The sequence below is a fragment of the Pinus tabuliformis genome, chromosome 1_2 (assembly GCF_031772625.1).
Source record: "Pinus tabuliformis cultivar Carrire ecotype Pingquan chromosome 1_2, CPIR1, whole genome shotgun sequence".
Classification (NCBI taxonomy): Eukaryota; Viridiplantae; Streptophyta; class Pinopsida; order Pinales; family Pinaceae; genus Pinus; species Pinus tabuliformis.
In genome coordinates, this window is record NC_142298.1 from 963,248,662 (window position 1) to 963,268,565 (window position 19,904).

General features: G+C 37.4%; 1 pseudogene; it reads right to left on the reverse strand.

Annotated features, from left to right (window-relative positions):
• Positions 1-19,904, reverse strand: part of LOC149209186 (transcription factor GAMYB-like) — a 43,483-nt pseudogene that overhangs the window by 13,306 nt on the left and 10,273 nt on the right.

The window sequence follows — 19,904 nt, forward strand, 5'->3', positions numbered from 1 at the left end:
CCTCATTCTCTTCGAAATCTTCAGATTTTACCTGTCTAGGAATGTTTCCCTCTTCATCAACCACTATATCAATACTTTCAACAATTTTTCCAAGTCTTTTATTGTAACACTTGTATGCCTTGCTATGGGGAGAGTAACCAAGGAGAATGCCTTCATCTGCTCTAGGTTCAAACTTGCCAAGATTCTCATCAGTATTCTTGATGTAGCATTTGCTTCCAAAAATTTTGAAGTATTTTACTGTGGGAGTCTTACCATACCAAAGTTCATGAGGAGTCTGAGTGTTGTTTACCCGGATGTTTGTCTTGTTAAGAATAGTAACTGCAGCAAATGAGGCTTCACCCTAGAAGGTTGCGGGAGTTCCAGACTCATCAAACATAGCACGAGCCATTTGTTGAACTGTTCTGTTCATCCTTTCCACTACTCCATTTTGCTGGGGAGTCCTTGCAGTAGAGAATTCTCTTCTTATTCCATGTTCTCCACAAAAATTGAAAAATTCATTTGAGGTAAATTCCCCACCTCTATCAGACCTGAGACATTTGATTCTACGATCTGATTCGTTTTCAACCAGGGCTTTGAATGATTTGAATTTTTCGAAAGCTTCGTCTTTATGCTTCATAATCCCTATCCAACACATCCTGGAAAAGTTGTCAATGAACAATATAAAGTATTCTTCTCCTCGAGGTTACCTCTTCCTAGATGGGCCACATACATCAGTATGAACAAGTTCCAGAGGCCTGCTAGCTGATCCTTCCTTCTCAGGAAAATTAGTTCTAGTTTGTTTACCAAACTGACATGATTTGCATATTGTATTGTCTAGAATTCTAATGTCAGGGAGATCACGAACTGCCTGATATCTGCATGCTTTCCTTATCTGAGAGAAACTAAGATGCCCCAATCTCCTGTGCCATAGTCAGTGTTCATCATTCTTGCTTAGATATCATTGATGTTGTCCTTCTTTGAATATGTATAAATTATATGGAGTTCTTATGCCTTTGATTACTATTTTTCCTATATCAAGTTCACGAACACTACATCCATTTGATCGGAATATTACCTCAGTTGCTCGATCGCACATCTGACTGACACTTAATAGATTATGTTTTAAGCCATCTACATACATAACATTTCCAGCTTTGACCTTTTCTTTCAACTGAACAGAACCTTTACCTTTTATGAATGCAGGGGTGTCATTTCCAAATGAGACCTTCTTTTCCTTTTCTAAGGCACTATATGATTGAAGTTTGTCTTTATCACCTGTCATATGTTTCAAATATCCACTATCGATGTACCACTGATTTTGCATTCCTTCTGCACATAAGGCTATCCCACAACTTTCTAGTTGTGGTTCTTTCTTTCTCCATGTTTTGGGGTTTAATGAAGCTTGCTCATTCTGAGTTGTTCGCCGGAACCTACTCCTGCATTCAGATTCTTCATGACCAAAGTTGTTACAAATAGAACATTCTACTTCATTCTCAAGAGCAGAAAACTTATTTTAGGTCCTTTTCATGATACCAGTCATACTCCTTTTTTTTTTGAGCTCCTCTAGTCATGATTGTCTTGTAGGCAACACATTGAGCTACTTTGTGACCAATGTTATGACAAGAGAAACATTGGCCATTGAAGAAACTCCTGCGATTATCAAGTCTACCAAACAAATAATTGTAATTTCTATTGATATCCATTATTGAGGCAAATTGCAAATGATTTACCTGTGGTTGGTTATAGATTCTGTTCATCCTTGAAGTAGTTTGCCCCCGATTTACTTGGTAGTCTTCGTTCATTCTTGAGGTAAATTGCCCCTGATATACCTGATGATCTGCATTATGCTTTTGCTGCGGATTGTCAACCTGCAGCGTCAACATAACTTTTGGAGGTGGATGGCTTCTGTGCTTGCTTCTGTGTTTGAGATGCTTCTTCGGTATATCCAAGACCTATCTTGATTAGAGGAGAACGCTGCACTTTGATAATCTCATCTAAAGTTTCAAATCCTTTAGCATATTTAAGATTAAGAGCTTTTGTCTATTCAATATCTTTTCTAAGTCCCACAATTTCACATTCTAACTTTTCATTATGTTTTCCTCTTTCTGCAAGTTGGGATGTTAGAGTATCTATAATCATATTCTTTTCCTCTAAACAAATTTTGAGTTCAGAAATTTCTTCATAGAGACCTTCTTCATCTACAGCATCCAAGAAATCATCATCTTCAAAAGCCATCAAAAGTCTATAATCATTACGTTGTTCATCTTCATCACTATTTGAATATCCATCACTATCTTCATGAGTATAATAGCTCTTCTTACTTACATTCTGTTTTCTGTTCCATCTAACTGGTTCCTTACCTTTGTCAAGTTTATCTTTATGAGGACACTTGGTAGCATAATGACCGACTCTCCCACAAGCAAAGAATTTGAAAGGCAACTTACCTCTAAATCTTCCAGTTCCCCGTTGAAGGTTCTTGATGAAATTAGATTCTTCCTCTTCTTTTGACATGTGTTCTGACTCATTGTACTCTCCTTTTCTTGAGGCTTTGAATGCTGCTTCTCTCCTGTCTGATGGTCCCCCTTTTCTCATCTCGTAAGTAGTTAGGATTCCATGCAGTTGTGACATGGTAAGGCTTCGTAAATTATTCTTTTCTTCTATGGCAGAAACTTTTGAATCAAACTTAGGAGACAAAGATCTTAGAACTTTTTCAACCAAAACAACTTCTTTTATTTCTTCACCCAAATTTTTCATGGAATTAACAATCTCATCTATATGAAGGAAATAGTTAGCCACGCTTTCATCATTATACATTCTGAGATTTTCATACTGAATTCTAAGAGTTTTAAGTTTTGCGCGTTTTACCTGATCATATCCTTCATAGCTCAGAACAATCTTGTCCCATATTTCTTTTGTTGTTTTGAGCTGCATAACCTTGACAAATTTTGATTGAGATAGACTCCCTAATAGAGTATTGACAACCTTTTCATTTGTTTCATGCTGCTTTTTACCAGCCGTATTTGTAGGAGTTGCTGAAGGAAATGTGTATCCTTTTTCCACAGTATCCCAAACTTTTGTACTAAGAGATTGAAGGTAGGCAGTGATTCTTACCTTCCAGTAGACAAAGTTGCTCCCATAAAAAATTGGTGGCCTGATTGATGCTTCCTTTTTGTAGTATCTCATCATGATAGATCTTCCTTCAAGCGATCAAGCTTCTTCTGAAGGACCTGCTCTGATACCAATTGTAGGAAATAATATTGAGAGGGGGGGGGGGGTGAATCAGTATTATCAAATCAATATAACTTTTTCATTTCCATATAAAGATTCAGTTAGTTGATCCTTAATGAGTTATTAACCATATGAATAGTAAACAAGAACAATAGAACAGATCACCACATACAAGAAGCACACATGAACACCATGATTTAACGTGGAAACCCAATTTGGGAGAAAACCTCCTTTTGCAATATGTCTCTATCTTCTTTTCAATTAGAAACTTCTTTTTACAGTGATTTTGTACTGGTGTAGTCTTATACCAGTACACAGGCTACTACCTGCAGAAGGCTACAACCTTCTCTTTTCTTTCAGGGACCATGTTTCTTAAATTTTTAGACTGGATCCATCAATCAATCAGACATCAAATAGATCTGCAATCAACCAACTTCCTTGTACAAATACTGAATCACCCAATAACTTCTCAGAAACATAGTACCTAGAACATAGTACCAGTAATCAGTCACCAATTCAGAACCCAGAACACTGCATTTATAAACAGAAGCAGCTAAATATATTTTAGGAAAGGTTCACTACTTCACAAAATGAAACCTACGCACATCCACACCTTGGCTATGTGAAAACTGTGGGTATCCGCACCTCTGCTGAAGCGTACCTGCGGTAACCACACCTGTTGGCATGTTGGACCTGCAAAATGTCCGCGCCTGCACTTCAGGTGCACCTGCAGTATCCACGCTTCCGTTGTGTCGAGCCTAAGCACCTTTGCACCTGCGCTATCTCTAGCCTGTGCATCTCCGCACTTGTGCTGTGTCTAGCCTGTGCACCTAAGGGGTATAGATAACTTATCAGTCTTCAATTATACCCCAGACTATCAGATTTTCAGATCTGATCATGCGCCAAAGAGATCTCGAACCATCAGTAGATCCGGCTTGTAATACTCAGGTTTCTCCTTGATTTAAGTCTAGCTATATCTCATCAACCAATCACCATTATTTCAGATCTTATGCTTCTTAAGATATTCAACAACAGTAACCCAACCAAATGATCTCCTTTCCTTTTTATAGGCTAGGCCTTACTCAAACCATGGTCCAAAACCATAGGTATCCAATACTAGGAACCCAATACCTGAGATCAATACTTTAGATGCAAAACCACGAACCAAAACCATAGGATCAATAATGTCGGACTAAATACCATGGACCAACCATAAGATTTCCCATGTGCGCGCATTTTTCTCTACATGAAAGTCTGTGAACTTTAGGTTCGCACTTTTTGTGTGGAACACCTACGAACCTGTCTGCACCTTTTGAATGGTGCACCTGTGGAACCAACCGAGGTCCGGAGCTTTATGAACAGGAACCTACGGAGATCTCATTTTCTTCATTCTGAGGGCTTGAATTGAGATCTGTCATTTGAGTGAGTTGCCATCAAGGACAACACCTGTGCCATAGTGCAAAACCTGTGTCATAATGCCAACAATCTCCCCCTTTGGACTTGATGGCAACCCCAAGTCACTCAAACTTATTCTCCCCCTTTGACATCAAGGGAAAAGGGTTATGCTACCCCCGAGTGCATGCTGAATTTTCTGCTCTGCTGTGCTGTCCAAGCTCCCCCTGACAGTAGGCAAGGTCTGCAAGAAGATGTTCTACAAAAGAAACATGACTTTATACATCAGGATGACCTTCCTATCACCGAAACTCAAACATACATCCATCTTCCAACCAAGTGGGCATATACCAGAGTTTACACAAAATAAACAAGAACATCACATCATCCATCCCAGGCATAGTGGGGAAACCAAGATAGGTCATTACATGACCTTGATAAGAATGAAATATCTACAGCAAGACTAAGATAGTTATCAACAACCAACATTAGCAGCACCAGTCAATCATCACTCAGATCAGCAACCACGCTCTGCACCTGCTTCTCCTGAAACCAAAACAACTGTGAAATTGAACCAAGATCTTCTAAGATAATGCCAACAGTGCATTATTAGAAGACTATATGCGCCCCCTGAACTTGAAACTTGTGTACAGACAAGTTTCAACAGCAAGATGATGCATCAACTACCCCCATCTTCTTTCTGAGATATTCAAACGTCTCCCTGGGCAGTGGTTTGGTGAGTATATCAATAACTTGTTCCTTAGATGGAACATACTCCAACTTGACATTTTGTTCAAGCACTTGTTCCCAAAGAAAATGATACTTGATAGGTATGTGCTTAGTCTTTGAATGCATGACAGGATTCTTTGAAATACTGATTGCACTTGTATTATCACAAAAAATGGAAATAGGTGGAGTACATGTGATTTGAAGATCTTGCAAAGTTTGCATCATCCAAAGGAGTTGTGTGTAGCAAGATGCAGTAGCTACATATTCTGCTTCAGCTGTAGATAATGCAATGGAACTTTGTTTCTTGCTGAACCAACATACTAATCTGGACCCCATAAAAAATGAACCACCACTAGTGCCTTTTCTATCATCCACACTTCCTACCCAATTTGCATCTGTATATGCATGAAGTGTGAGATCTGCATCTCTAGGATACCATAAGCCATAGTTTTGTGTTCCTTGAAGATACATGAAAATTCTCTTAACTGCGTGAAGATGAGCTTCCTTTGGATTTGCCTGAAACCTTCCAACTATTCCCACTGCATGCATAATGTCTGGTCGGGTACCTGTCAGATAGAGTAGACTACCAACCATGGATCTGTAGGTTGGTTGATGTACAGCTGTTGATTCATCATTTGCGCTGAGGTTGTATCCTGTTACCATAGGAGTACATATTGGTTTGGAATGCTCCATCCCATATCTCTTCAAGATCTGCTTGAGATACTTGGTTTGTGATAGAAAGATACCGTCTTTGTTTTGTTGAACTTGTAAACCAAGAAAATATGTGAGTTCACCAAGCAGGGACATTTCAAATTCTTTTTGCATCATCAAAGCAAAGTTTTGACTAATGGATTCTTCATTGCTGCCAAAGATGATATCATCAACACATACAATAAGTATTAGCAACTTATCATTGTCAATTTTTATGTATAGATTGTTGTCTGTTGATCCTTTTGTAAAACCTTGTTGATGAAGGTACTCATCCAACCGAAAATACCAAGCCCTTGGAGCCTGGTTAAGGCCGTAGAGAGCCTTTTTGAGTTTGCATACAAGATTTGGATCATTTCCAAGGATGAACCCATCTGGTTGCTCAATGTACACTTCTTCATTCAAGTCTCCATTCAGAAAGGCAGATTTTACGTCCATTTGAAATACTTTGAATTTCTGAAAGCTAGAGAGAGCAAGGAACATTCTTATAGCCTCAAGTCTAGCAACTAGTGCAAAGGTTTCTTCAAAGTCTATGCCTTCTTGTTGCACATATCCTTTACAAACAAGTCTTGCCTTGTTTCTAACCACCTCTCCATTTTCATTCAGCTTATTTTTGAAAATCCACTTTTTCCCTATGACATTCTTATCATTTGGTCTAGGAACCAGCTCCCAAGTGTTATTCCCTTCAATCTATTCAAGTTATTCCTCCATGGCCTTGACCCAGCATTCATCTTTGCATGCCTCTTTTACATTTTGTGGTTCAGTAGAGGAGAGTAATGCTAGATAGCTTGAAGCTTCTGAAATGGTTCTCCTTGTTTGTACACCTGCTTCTTTCTGCCCCAAAATTTGAGACTCTGGATGATTCTTCTAAACATACATGGATGGAGTCTTTTCTTCTATCCTTATCTGTTCTTCTGGTGCCTCATGGGTCTATTCTTTATCATGAATCTGATTTGATGTTGATGGATAGTCCTCATTCTCTTCGAAATCTTCAGATTTTACCTGTCTAGGAATGTTTCCCTCTTCATCAACCACTATATCAATACTTTCAACAATTTTTCCAAGTCTTTTATTGTAACACTTGTATGCTTTGCTATGGGGAGAGTAACCAAGGAGAATGCCTTCATGTGCTCTAGGTTCAAACTTGCCAAGATTCGCATTAGTATTCTTGATGTAGCATTTGCTTCCAAAATTTTTGAAATATTTTACAGTGGGAGTCTTACCATCCCAAAGTTCATGAGGAGTCTGAGTGTTGTTTACCTGGATGTGTGTCTTGTTAATAATAGTAACTGCAGCAAATGTGGCTTCACCCCAGAAGGTTGCGGGAGTTCCAGACTCATCAACCATAGCACGAGCCCTTTGTTGAACTATTCTGTTCATCCTTTCCACTACTCCATTTTGCTAGGGAGTCCTTGTAGTAGAGAATTCTCTTATTATTCCATGTTCTTCACAAAAATCGAAAAATTCATTTGAGGTAAATTCCCCACCCCTATCAAACCTGAGTCATTTGATTCTGCGATCTGATTCATTTTCAACTAGGGTTTTGAATGATTTGAATTTTTCGAAAGCTTCATCTTTATGCTTCATAAGCCCTATCCAACACATCCTGGAAAAGTCGTCAATGAACAATATAAAGTATTTGTCAGGCCAGGGTAACTCCAGAATGAGCGGAAGAAAAACGGATGTGTTATTTCATTAGAGAACTATTGTTTATATACAAAAAAGAGACGAAACAATTCATCTTCTTGATGACTATTCACATTCCAGTTCACCCATCCGTTGAGGATTAGGTGTCAACATTCCCCCCCTTAATCTGAAGGGATGTTCGTGAGTCCAAGCATCGTTCTGAATCTTTCAAGCTTTTCTCTTCCAAGCGCTTTGGTGAAGATGTCTGCAATTTTCTCGTTTGTGGAACAATGATGGAGATGGATTGTTTTGGCCTCAACATGATGTCGGATCATATGATATTTAGTATTGATGTGCTTAGTACGATCATGGAACTTTGGGTTCTTGGCCAACTTTATTGCAGAGGTGTTATCAATCATGAGTGGAGTTGATTGTATTTGTTTTACCTGCAAATCTTCAAGAATTTTCTTGAGCCACACAATTTCTTTCATTGCTTCAGCTGCTGCCACGTATTCTGCTTCTGTTGTGGAATCTGCTGGTACTAATTGTTTGCGTGATCTCCAGGAGACAGCTCCTGATCCAAGACTCATAGCATATCCTGAAGTAGATATCCCAGTTTCTTTGTCTCCATCGAAGTCTGAATCAGAGTATCCAATCAAGTTGAAGTCGTCCACCTGTGTATACTTGATTCCAAGGTCTTGAGTTCCCTTCAAGTACCTTAGAACTCTTTTTGCAGCAGACCAATGTCCCTCACAAGGCTTTTGCATAAACCTAGAGAGGATTCCAACAACAAATGAAATGTCTGGTCTGGTAGTAGTGAGGTAGATGAGACTTCCTACAAGTTGTCTATACTTTGTTGCATCCTCAAATTCCTTTCCTTCAATAGATGTGAGCTTCAAGTTTTGTTCCATTGGAGTAGAAAGAGGATTGCACTCTGTCATGCCAAATCTGTTTAACAAATCTCCAATGTATTTCTTTTGAGAAAGAAATATGGATTTTGGATGTTGGGTTACTTCAATGCCAAGATAGTAATGAACATAGCCCAAATCAGTCATTTCAAAACTTTTTCCTAATTCTTTCTTTATGGATGCAATATAGCTTTCATTGCTCCCTGTCATTAAAAGGTCATCTACATATACCACAAGATATACAACTGTTTTGCCAACTTTCTTGACAAATAAAGTTGCATCGTCAAGATCAAAATGTTTGAAGTTGAGTTTCAGAAGATGCTCAATTAGTTTTTCATACCAGGCTCGTGGTGCTTGTTTGAGGCCATACAAGGACTTCACAAGTTTGCATACTTTGTGTTCATGTCCTTTCACAGCAAATCCTTCAGGCTGGGACATAAAAACATTCTCTTTTAGATCTCCATTCAAGAATGCAGTTTTTACATCCATTTGATGGACTTTCCAGCCGTTCTGAGCAGCTAGTGCAAAGATTGTCCGGATGGTGGCCCATTTTGCTGTGGGGGAAAAATTTTCCTCATAATCGACCCCTTCCTTCTGTGCAAAACCTTTTGCCACAAGCCTAGCTTTGTGCTTGTCAAGTGAGCCATCAGCTTTGTACTTGTTCTTGTAGACCCACTTGCAGCCAATTGGTTTGGTTCCAAATGGAGGATCAACCAGCTTCCAAGTGCCATTCTTTATGAGGGCATCATACTCCTTCTGCATCGCTTCTTTCCATTCATCATGAGAAGCAACTTCTTTGAAGGAAGTTGGTTCAAAATCTGTAGACAAGTTCAATTCACAATCATAAGTAACATCCATATCAACAGGTGAATTAGAGTTATCTACATCACCTCCATCTTGTCGGTTTGTATTTCTGGTTCCTGTTTTTCCAATTTCGTCGGGATGAACACTTTCAAGTGTCTTTGTCAGCCACTTTGGGGGACCTTTCTGAGATGGTCCAGGCTGCTCTGTTGATTGAGTTGGGTCTGAATCAATATTGAGTCTCCCAATTCTATCAATTACATCACTTAAAGCATCATCCGTTGTTGGAGTGTCATGCAAGGGAGATTGTTCTTTAGAAGAAGATTCCACATGTTGATCTAGTATAGGAATCCCCCCTTCAAGATGTGGAATCTGATTATCAAACTCTTGAAATGATTTCGGTTTTGTGAATCTATCCAAGCGATCAAGTTGCCGCTCAACAACACTGTCAGATTTGGATGATTCAAGAAAAATGACATCTCTAGATACAACAAACTTTTTATTTACTTCATCATAGAGACGGTATGCTTTAGAGGTGTTTGAATACCCCAGGAAGATACACTTACGACTTCTAGCACCAAGTTTGTTTCTATGTACCTTTGGTATTAAAGCATAACAGGTGGAACCAAAGATCCTGAGATGTTTTACCGAAGGAACATGTCCATACCACAATTCATAAGGAGTCTTGTTTCTTATAGCACTAGATGGACATCTATTCTTTATATATGCAGCACATAGAACAACATCAGCCCAAAACATTATCTTTACATTTTTGAAGAAAAGCATGGATTGTACCATATTCAAGATTGTTCTGTTCATTCTTTCAGCTACACCATTCTGTTGAGGATTATAAGGCACAGTTGTTTGATGTTTAATCCCATGTTGGCGAAGATAATTTTCAAATTCATTTGATGTATATTCTTTTCCATTATCAGTGCGAATAGACCCAATATGAGATTGTGCATCATTTTCAATCCACTTATGAAAATTCTTGAATGTTTGAAAAGCATCAGATTTGTTCTTCAACAAGTAAACCCAACACATTCTGGTGTAATCATCAATAAATGTCATGATATATTTATTTCCATTTGCAGAAGGAACAGGCATTGGAACACATAAATCTGAATGAATAAGTTCAAGCTTCCTATGTGCTCTTGAATGTGAATCATGAAAAGACTGTTTTCTATGCTTTCCTAGAATGCAAGCATCACATTGCTTATGTTTTCTAGGAATTGTAGGCAAACCATCAACACCATTTTTCTTTAATAAGCGAAGACTGTCATAGTTTAAATGTCCAAATCTAGCATGCCATAATAAACTTGATGGAAGTGTACTTTCTTCATGATGAGAAATATATGAGAAATGTTGTGCATGAGCAGAGGTTCCTTGCAGTTTAAGAAGTCTTTCTTCTTCTATTCCCCTCATGACAAGTGAGTGGTCAGATGCCTTTCTTACCTCAAGCTTTCCATCAAACATATGAATGGAGTGACCTTGCTGGCGGATGTGGACCAAGGACAACAAGTTTCTCTTGAGCTGTGGGAGATATAGATCATGATCCAGAAGAAAGTCTGGAAGACCAGACAGTTTAAGCCTGATTGTGCCAAGCCCTAATGGCTTGATTTTTGACTGATCTGCAAAGTATACTGCTCCATCAACATTGTTAGTGAAATCTTCAAAAAAATCTTTCCTATGAGTCATATGACAGGTTGCTCCTGTGTCAAGCAACCAATCATTTTTCGAAGAAGCAAGTGAAGCATTAAACAAATCTTCATTTACTCCAATGTTACATTGTGCCTCAATATAGTGAGCGGATTTAGGTGCTTTACCTTTGTCTGTGTCATCAGTTTTACCTTTCTGCTGGTTTCTTCTTTGCTCTATTTTGTCCCATGGTAGCTTGCATGTAGAAGCATCATGTGATCCATTTTGTTTGCAGCGAATGCAATGCAGATCTGCCTTTTCTGCTTGAGAATGTCTGCCCCCCCTGCCTCTGAAGTATCTTCTTCTTTCTCTTGAATGCATACTGTAACAAAAATTATTTCTGCTGATAGAAAATCCTTACGTTACAGCCTTCAAATCTCTCTAATATTTGCTAAAAGCATCAGCATTTCATTGTACACATCATTGCAATACTACTATGTTTTGAAAAATGCGCAATGGATTACTTCAATATATCACTTCATTCTATTAATATATCACTTCAATATATCAATATATTATGCAATTGAAAAAATGTGCAAGGGATCACTTTACTTCATTGTATTAATATATCACTTCAATAATCCCTGCAATCTCAAAGGCGACGCACAAATCAACCCTGTAATTCGAATCAACCTTTTTTTTTTTTAACACTCCAAAGACAAACAAAGCACAAAACATTTGAAAGGAGTACCTATCACTGTAATTCGAAGCCAACATCTAAAACCGAATACACAATGACATTACAGGGCAAGGCTTTAACGATGACTTCAACAATCCCCGCAGCTTCATGTCCAAACGAATGCATGGTAAAAAACCATCTTGATTATTTCCGCTTCAAGTAAAGAGCCACATACAATATCTTATGTGGACCTCCCCAGCCTGAGGTGTGGCGACTTGGACTATTTCAATATACATGCGTTGGTTGTATCCATTCTCTATTTCTGTTTATATAACTCTCGGTGATGTCGACACAGGGTCAGGTCATCACATGCAAAGCTGTTTGGTGATGGTTTGAGGAGGCAGAGGAGCGACGCTGCAAGTGGAGGTTGCGTGTGAGATTATCTCGATAGATTACAGTGCGAGGCTTTAGGATAACTAAATCCTGCCACAATGGGGAAGACAGAATTGCAAAACGATTTGAATTGAAATGGCCAGAGTGGACTTGCAAAACGATTTGAATTGAAATGGCCAGAGCCAGGTCGGACTTGCGAAAACAGGATTATCAAAGCTTGAACAGACAGCTGGTTTTTCTGCTGCTTCAAACTTGAAGATAAAGTAAACAATACCTTGCATTACTAGGTATGAAACCACAGTAGCACAGCAGGAAACGGTAGACGAATCGGTTGAAAAACATGAGTATCAAGCAGAGGTTAGTCGTCTTTTGGATTTGATAATACACAGCTTGTACAGTCATAAGGAAGTATTCCTCCATGAGTTAGTCAGTAATTCCAGTGATGCACTGGATAAATTGTGCTTCTTAAGCGTGACAGATTCAAGTCTTCTTGGTAATGGAGGTGAATTAGAGATTCGCATCAAGGCAGACAAGGAAAATGGAACAATTACCTTGATTGATACCACAATGGCTCTGATCTGAATGTTCTTGAGAACAACGAGCTGCAAGTCGGCATCAGTTTCCTTTGAAATCTTCTCAACGGAAGGATCTACAACGTTCTCAATGATCTGTTGCAGAGCCAGTGCATCTGGTGTGGAGAGGCAGCGAATCGCAACACAATTTTCTTTAACTGATGCGCAGAGAATTAATGACACTCAGGGCAGAGCAGCGCTCAGGAGAGAGTAGCGCTCAGGACTGAGCAGCGCTCAGGACAGAGGAGCGCTCAGGATAGAGATGGGAGTTACAAGGAATCTGGGACTTGCGCTCTGATACCATGTCAGGCCAGGGTAACTCCAGAATGAGCGGAAGAAAAACTGATGTGTTATTTCATTAGAGAACTATTGTTTATATACAAAAAGGAGACGGAACAATTCATCTTCTTGATGACTGTTCACGTTCCAGTTCACCCATCTGTTGAGGATTAGGTGTCAACAATATTCTTCTCCTTGAGGTGACCTTTTCCTAGATGGGCCACATACATCAGTATGAACAAGTTCCAGAGGCCTGCTAGTTGATCCTTCCTTCTCAGGAAAATTAGTTCTGGTTTGTTTACCAAACTGACATGATTTGCATATTGTATTGTCTGGAATTCTAATGTCAGGAAGATCACGAACTGCCTGATATCTACATGCTTTCCTTATCTGAGAGAAACCAAGATGCCCCAATCTCCTGTGCCATAGCCATTGTTTATCATTCTTTCTTAGATAGCATCGACGTTGTCCTTATTTGAATATGTATAAATTATTTGGAGTTCTTATGCCTTTGATTAGTTTTTTTCCTATATCAAGATCACGAACACTACATCCATTTGATCGGAATATTACCTCAGTTCCTTGATCATACATCTGACTGACACTTAATAGATTATGTTTTAAGCCATCTACATACATAAAATTTCTAGCTTTGACCTTTTCTTTCAACTGAATAGAACCTTTACCTTTTATGAATGCAGGGGTGTCATTTCCAAATGAGACCTTCTTTTCCTTTTCTAAGGCACTATATGATTGAAGTTTTTCTTTATCACCTATCATATGTTTCGAACATCCACTATCGATGTACCACTGATTTTCATATCCTTCTGCATATAAGGCTATCCCACAACTTTCTGGTTGTTGTTCTTTCTTTCTCCATGTTTTGGGGTTTAATGAAGCTTGTTCGTTCTGAGTTGTTTGCCGGAACCTACTCCTGTATTCAGATTCTTCATGACAAAAGTTGTTACAAATAGAACATTCTACTTCATCCTCAAGAGAAGAAAAATTATTTTAGGTCCTTTTCATGATACCAGTCATACTCCTTTTTTTTTTAGCTTCTCTAGTCATGATTGTCTTGTAGGCAACACATTGAGCTGCTTTGTGACCAAAGTTATGACAAGAGAAACATTGGCCATTGAAGAAACTCCTGCGATTATCAAATCTACCAACCAAATGATTGTAGTTTCTATTGATATCCATTGTTGAGGAAAATTGAGAATGATTTACCTGTGGTTGGTTATAGCTTCTGTTCATCCTTGAAGTAGATTGCCCCTGATTTACCTTGTAGTCTTTGTTCATTCTTGAGGTAAATTGTCCCTGATTTACATAATGATCTACATTATGCTTTTGCTGCGGATTATCAACCTGTTTACTTCTCCTTGCAGCGTCAAAATAACTTTTGGAGGTGGATGGCTTTTGTGCTTGCTTCTGTGTTTGAGATGATTCTTCGGTATATCCAAGACCTATCTTGATTAGAGGAGAATGTTGCACTTTGATAATCTCATCTAAAGTTTCATATCCTTTAGCAAATTTAAGATTAAGAGCTTTTGTCTTTTCAATATCTTTTCTAAGTCCCACAATTTCACATTCTAACTTTTCATTATGTTTTTATCTTTCTGCAAGTTGGAATGTTAGAGTATCTATAATCATATTCTTTTCCTCTAAACAAATTTTGAGTTCAGAAATTTCTTCATAGAGACCTTCTTCATCTACAGCATCCAAGAAATCATCATCTTCAAAAGCCATCAAAAGTCTATAATCATTACGTTGTTCATCTTCATCACTATTTGAATATCCATCACTATCTTCATGAGTATAATAGCTCTTCTTACTTACATTTTGTTTTCTATTCCATCTAACTGGTTCCTTACCTTTGTCAAGTTTATCTTTATGAGGACACTTGGCAGCATAATGACCGACTCTCCCACAAGCAAAGCATTTGAAAGGAAACTTACCTCTAAATCTTCCAGTTCCCCGTTGAAGGTTCTTGACAAAATTAGATTCTTCCTCTTCTTCTGACATATGTTCTGACTTATTGTACTCTCCTTTTCCTAAAGCTTTGAATGTGGCTTCTCTCTTGTCTGATGGTCCCCCTTTTCTCATCTCATAAGCAGTTAGGATTCCATGCAGTTGTGACATGGTAAGGCTTTGTAAATTCTGCTTTTCTTCTATGGCGAAAACTTTTGAATCAAACTTAGGAGACAAAGATCTTAGAACTTTTTCAACCAAAACGACTTCTTTTATTTCTTCAACCAAATTTTTCATGCAATTAACAATCTCATCTATACGAAGGAAATAGTTAGCCACACTTTCATCATTATACATTATGAGATTTTCATACTGAATTCTTAGAGTTTGAGGTTTTGCTCGTTTTACCTGATCATCTCCTTCATAGCTCAGAACAATCTTGTCCCATATTTCTTTTGCTGTTTTGAGCTCCATAACCTTGACAAATTCTGATTGAGATAGACTCCCTTATAGAGTATTGACAGCCTTTGCATTTGTTTCATACTGCTTTTTACCAGTCTTATATGTAGGAGTTGCTGAAGGAAATATGTATCCTGTTTCCATAGTATCCCAAACTTCTGTACCAAGAGATTGAAGGTAGGCAGTGATTCTTACCTTCCAGTAGACAAAGTTGCTCCCATCAAAAATTGGTGGCCTGATTGATGCTTCCTTTTCATAGTAGCTCATGATGATAGATCTTCCTTCAAGCGATCAAGCTTCTTCTGAAGGACCTGCTCTGATACCAATTGTTGGAAATAATACTGAGAGGGGGGGGGGGGGTGAATCAGTATTATCAAATCAATATACATTTTTCATTTCCATATAAAGATTCAGTTAGTTGATCTTTAATGAGTTATTAACCATATAAACAAGAATAGTAGAATAGATCACCACACACAAGAAGCACACATGAACACCATGATTTAAGGTGGAAACTCAATTTGGGAGAAAACCACCTGCTGCAATATGTCTCTATCTTCTTTTGAATTAGAAACTTCTTTTTACAATGATTTTGTACTGGTGCAGTCTTATACCAGTACACAGGCTACTACCTACAGAAGGCTACAACCTTCTCTTTTCTTTCAAGGACCACGTTTCATAAATTTTCAGACTGGATCCATTAATCAATCAAACATCAAGTAGATCTGCAATCAACCAACTTCCTTGTACAAATACTGAATCACCCAATAACTTCTCAGAAACACAATACCCAGAACATAGTACCAGTAATCAGTCACCAATTCGGAACCCAGAACACTACAGTTATAAACAAAAGTAGCTAAATATATTTTAAGAAAGGTTCACTACTTCACCAAATGAAATCTGTGCACATTCGCACCTCGGATGTGTGAAAACTGTGGGTATCCGCACCTCTGCTGAAGCGTACCTACAGTAACTGCACCTGTTGGTGTGTCAGACCTGCGAAATGTCTGCGCCTGCGCTTTAGGCGCACCTACGGTATCTGCGCTTTCGCTGTGTCGAGCTTGCACACCTTCGCACCTGCACTGTCTCTATCCTGCCCACCTACGCACCTGCGCTGTGTCTAGCCCGCACACCTCCAGGTATAGATAATTTAACGGTCTTTAATTATACCCCAGACTATCATATTTACAGATCTGATCATGCGCCAAAGAGATCTCAACCCATCAGTAGATCTGGCTTGTAATACTCAGGTTTCTCCTTGATTTAAGTCTAGCTATATCTCATCAACCAATCACCAGTATTTCAGATCTTATGCTTCTTAAGATATTCAACAACAGTCACCCAACCAAATGATCTCCTTTCCTTTTTATAGGCTAGGCCTTACTCAAACCATGGTCCAAAACCATAGGTATCCAATACTAGGAACCCAATACCTGAGATCAATACTTTAGATGAAAAAACACAGACCAAAACCATAGGATCAATAATGTCAGACTAAATACCATTGACCAACCATAAGATTTCCCATGTGCGCGCATTTTTCTCTGCATGAAAGTCCATGAACTTTAGGTTCACACTTTTTGTGCGGAACACCCGCGAACATGTCCGCACCTTTTGAATGGTGCACCTGCGGAACGAGTCGAGGTCCGCAACTTTGTGAACAGGAACCTGCGGAGATATCATTTTCTTCATTCTGAGGGCTTGAACTGAGATCTATCATTTGAGTGAGTTGCCATCAAGGACAACACCTGTGCCATAGTGCAAAACCTGTGTCATAATGCCAACAAAAGGGTGGTCTGTGCCACCAAAACCCTTCTTCATTATTAATTTATGATGGCAATGAGATTAATATATAAACTATTTATGCCAATCTCCCAAGAAGAATGTGGGATAAGTGCCTTCGAAATAAAGAAGTTAAAGCATAAATAGAATCAAGTCTTTTCCCTTACGCAAAATTCCAAGTTAAAGCATCAAAGTGAGCATAATGTAAACACAATTATGGAGTAACTTTGGCACCACCAACAAACATCTATGCTATATTATGACAGGCCCCCAACCCATGTGGGATACTGGTGAATAGTGCAATAAAAAATTAATTTACGTAAGAGGCCAAAATACAAAGATTTGTGTAGAAGAGCCAAGTGGTAGGCTCACACTGTAGTTATAGTTTATGAGATTTGGTCTGGCAACATCTCATCTCTAATCCAATACTTTCATCTCCAACTTGTTCTCCCCTTGTCATAATGTCAAAAAGACATCTTGTTATATGATGCACTACCGTCTATTGACATAGCTATTGTAAACATTGGACTTTGTAAACATTGGACTATTGTAAATATTGATTCTGGGGTTAATATAATGCTTCTTTAGAGGGATTTACACCCCCTCATTTCTAATTATATATATGATCATGTTTCATTTTTTTAACCTAATTATTGTAATCTACTGAATGATACCCTCGAAAATGTCTATTTATCTGGAGGAACTAACAGTACTTTATTTGTTCGAGGTCTTTTGGATTCGATCTAAGGTAGTCGCATCCTTACGAAGTTTAGAAAAATGATAGGTGCTATACTTGGACAACTTGTGATGTACTTAGTACTTAGCAACTTATACAAGCTTATTGATGCGTTTTCCTATGGATTTGGTCCATCATTCAAGATTCTTGATGATGTTGATTTTCTTGGCTTTCAAAAGAGAAAAATGCAAGTGTTGCAAAGGCAAGGGGACTAATAGTGTTAACATTTTGATGGATTGAAATAATAGGATATAAAGTATATGTAACAAAGCCTAAATGGATGCTAAACAATATTTCCACATTGCATGATAGAGATCATTTTGATAAGAAATGGTACATAGATATGAAAGCTACGTTTAGTTGTTATGCCATTTTAGTTTCTGATGCTATTACATATTGGTAGAAATTCTGACAGTGAAATCTGATGGAACGGATATATATATATATATATATATAGGTCGGGAATCATATAACTTTGACATAGTTGGTATATATATTAGTTGCGACTGTTTTGAAAGGTTGTAGACTTATTTTGAGGTTAATTTTTGAACAAAGTCATCACTAAAAGTTTGATGACAAAAAACGCCACATAACATTCCTAAAGGAGACCAAGGATACGTGAGATCCACATTAGGGGCTTTTGAGGATCGAAGATGTTATTTCCCTTGTAGAAATTGCAAGGGCTTGAGGCCAAGGAGAATTCTAAGAAAATCAGCTAAAAGTCTTTGTAGAGACTCTGGACACACTAAAGGTGGACATGAATATCATCCATTTGTAATTTATTCATTATATTTCTTTGTATTGTATATTGTTTTTGTAAATGTTTCTATTTATATTGTCTTTTAGATTATATGTTTTTGTATTCATGTAAATTATATTGTCTTTCTATTATAAATGCATCTTATAATATTATTTTAGGAGATGTCTGACCTATGTTGCCATCTTGATGTGGAATAGAAATATTATTTGATTATTTTTGTTAGGGTCAATTAAGAGGTTAGGTCGAGTAAGAGGTTAATTACTTTATGGGCTTAGGGATAAAGAGTTATTGTTTAAGGATTTAGGGAATGGGTTTAAGGTGTTAGGGGGTTAATGTATGTTTAGGGAGGTTAATTAGGACCTAGAGGATTTAGAGGTCAATCATGGATTTTTATGGAGTATTATTAATAAGTTTTTAAAGTATATTATGCACACAATTTAAAAGATCGGCATATTGAATACATTTTTATAAGAAAGAATAAAATAATTATATAGTATACTTTAATTAAATTTTATAAGACAAAATAATAAAATATAAATATCATTAAAAAATTAATTAAATAAATTTTTTGTTAAAAATAAAATTATTATAGAGAATGATGATTGGTTAAAGATAAAAGGAGTCATTTTATTAATTTAGGTAAGATGAAAATTAATAAAAAACCATTTTTTATAAAAAATGATTATAAAAAAAAATTACATTATTTATTCAGAAGTTCAAAATTTATAAACAACAATTTATTAAAATGTTATGTTCCTAATCACAATTTATTTCGCTCATAAAAGAGACTCTTTCTCTTTTTTTAAGGAAAAAAGTATGGGACACAAGCCTTTCACTTCGTGTTTCAAAATGTTTTGGGTGACAATGAAATTTTTAAGCTGAAGTGATATAGAGTGGAGAATTCTCTATATAACGCCTCATTTTGTGATAAGTAAAGGGTATCGTTTGTTGTAAATTGTGAGAAAACTAATTGAAGTAATATCAAAGTTATAATAGTTTTAGAAAAAGGGTAGATTAATGAAATGTTTGATAAATCATCAATGGTTATTTTTTCTAAATTTATCTTACTTGCTATCACTCATGCAAAATAGAAAATTCCATTTTGAATGTCCTTTGAAGTAGGTGCAATGTTTTTATTCTATAACATTCACTTACCACTAAGTATGAAGGAGTGAGTTTTTAACATATTGGTCAAATCAAGTAAATAGACAAAAGAGAGAATACCCCATTTTGTGTTGAATGAGAGATATTTGACGTTGTGCCT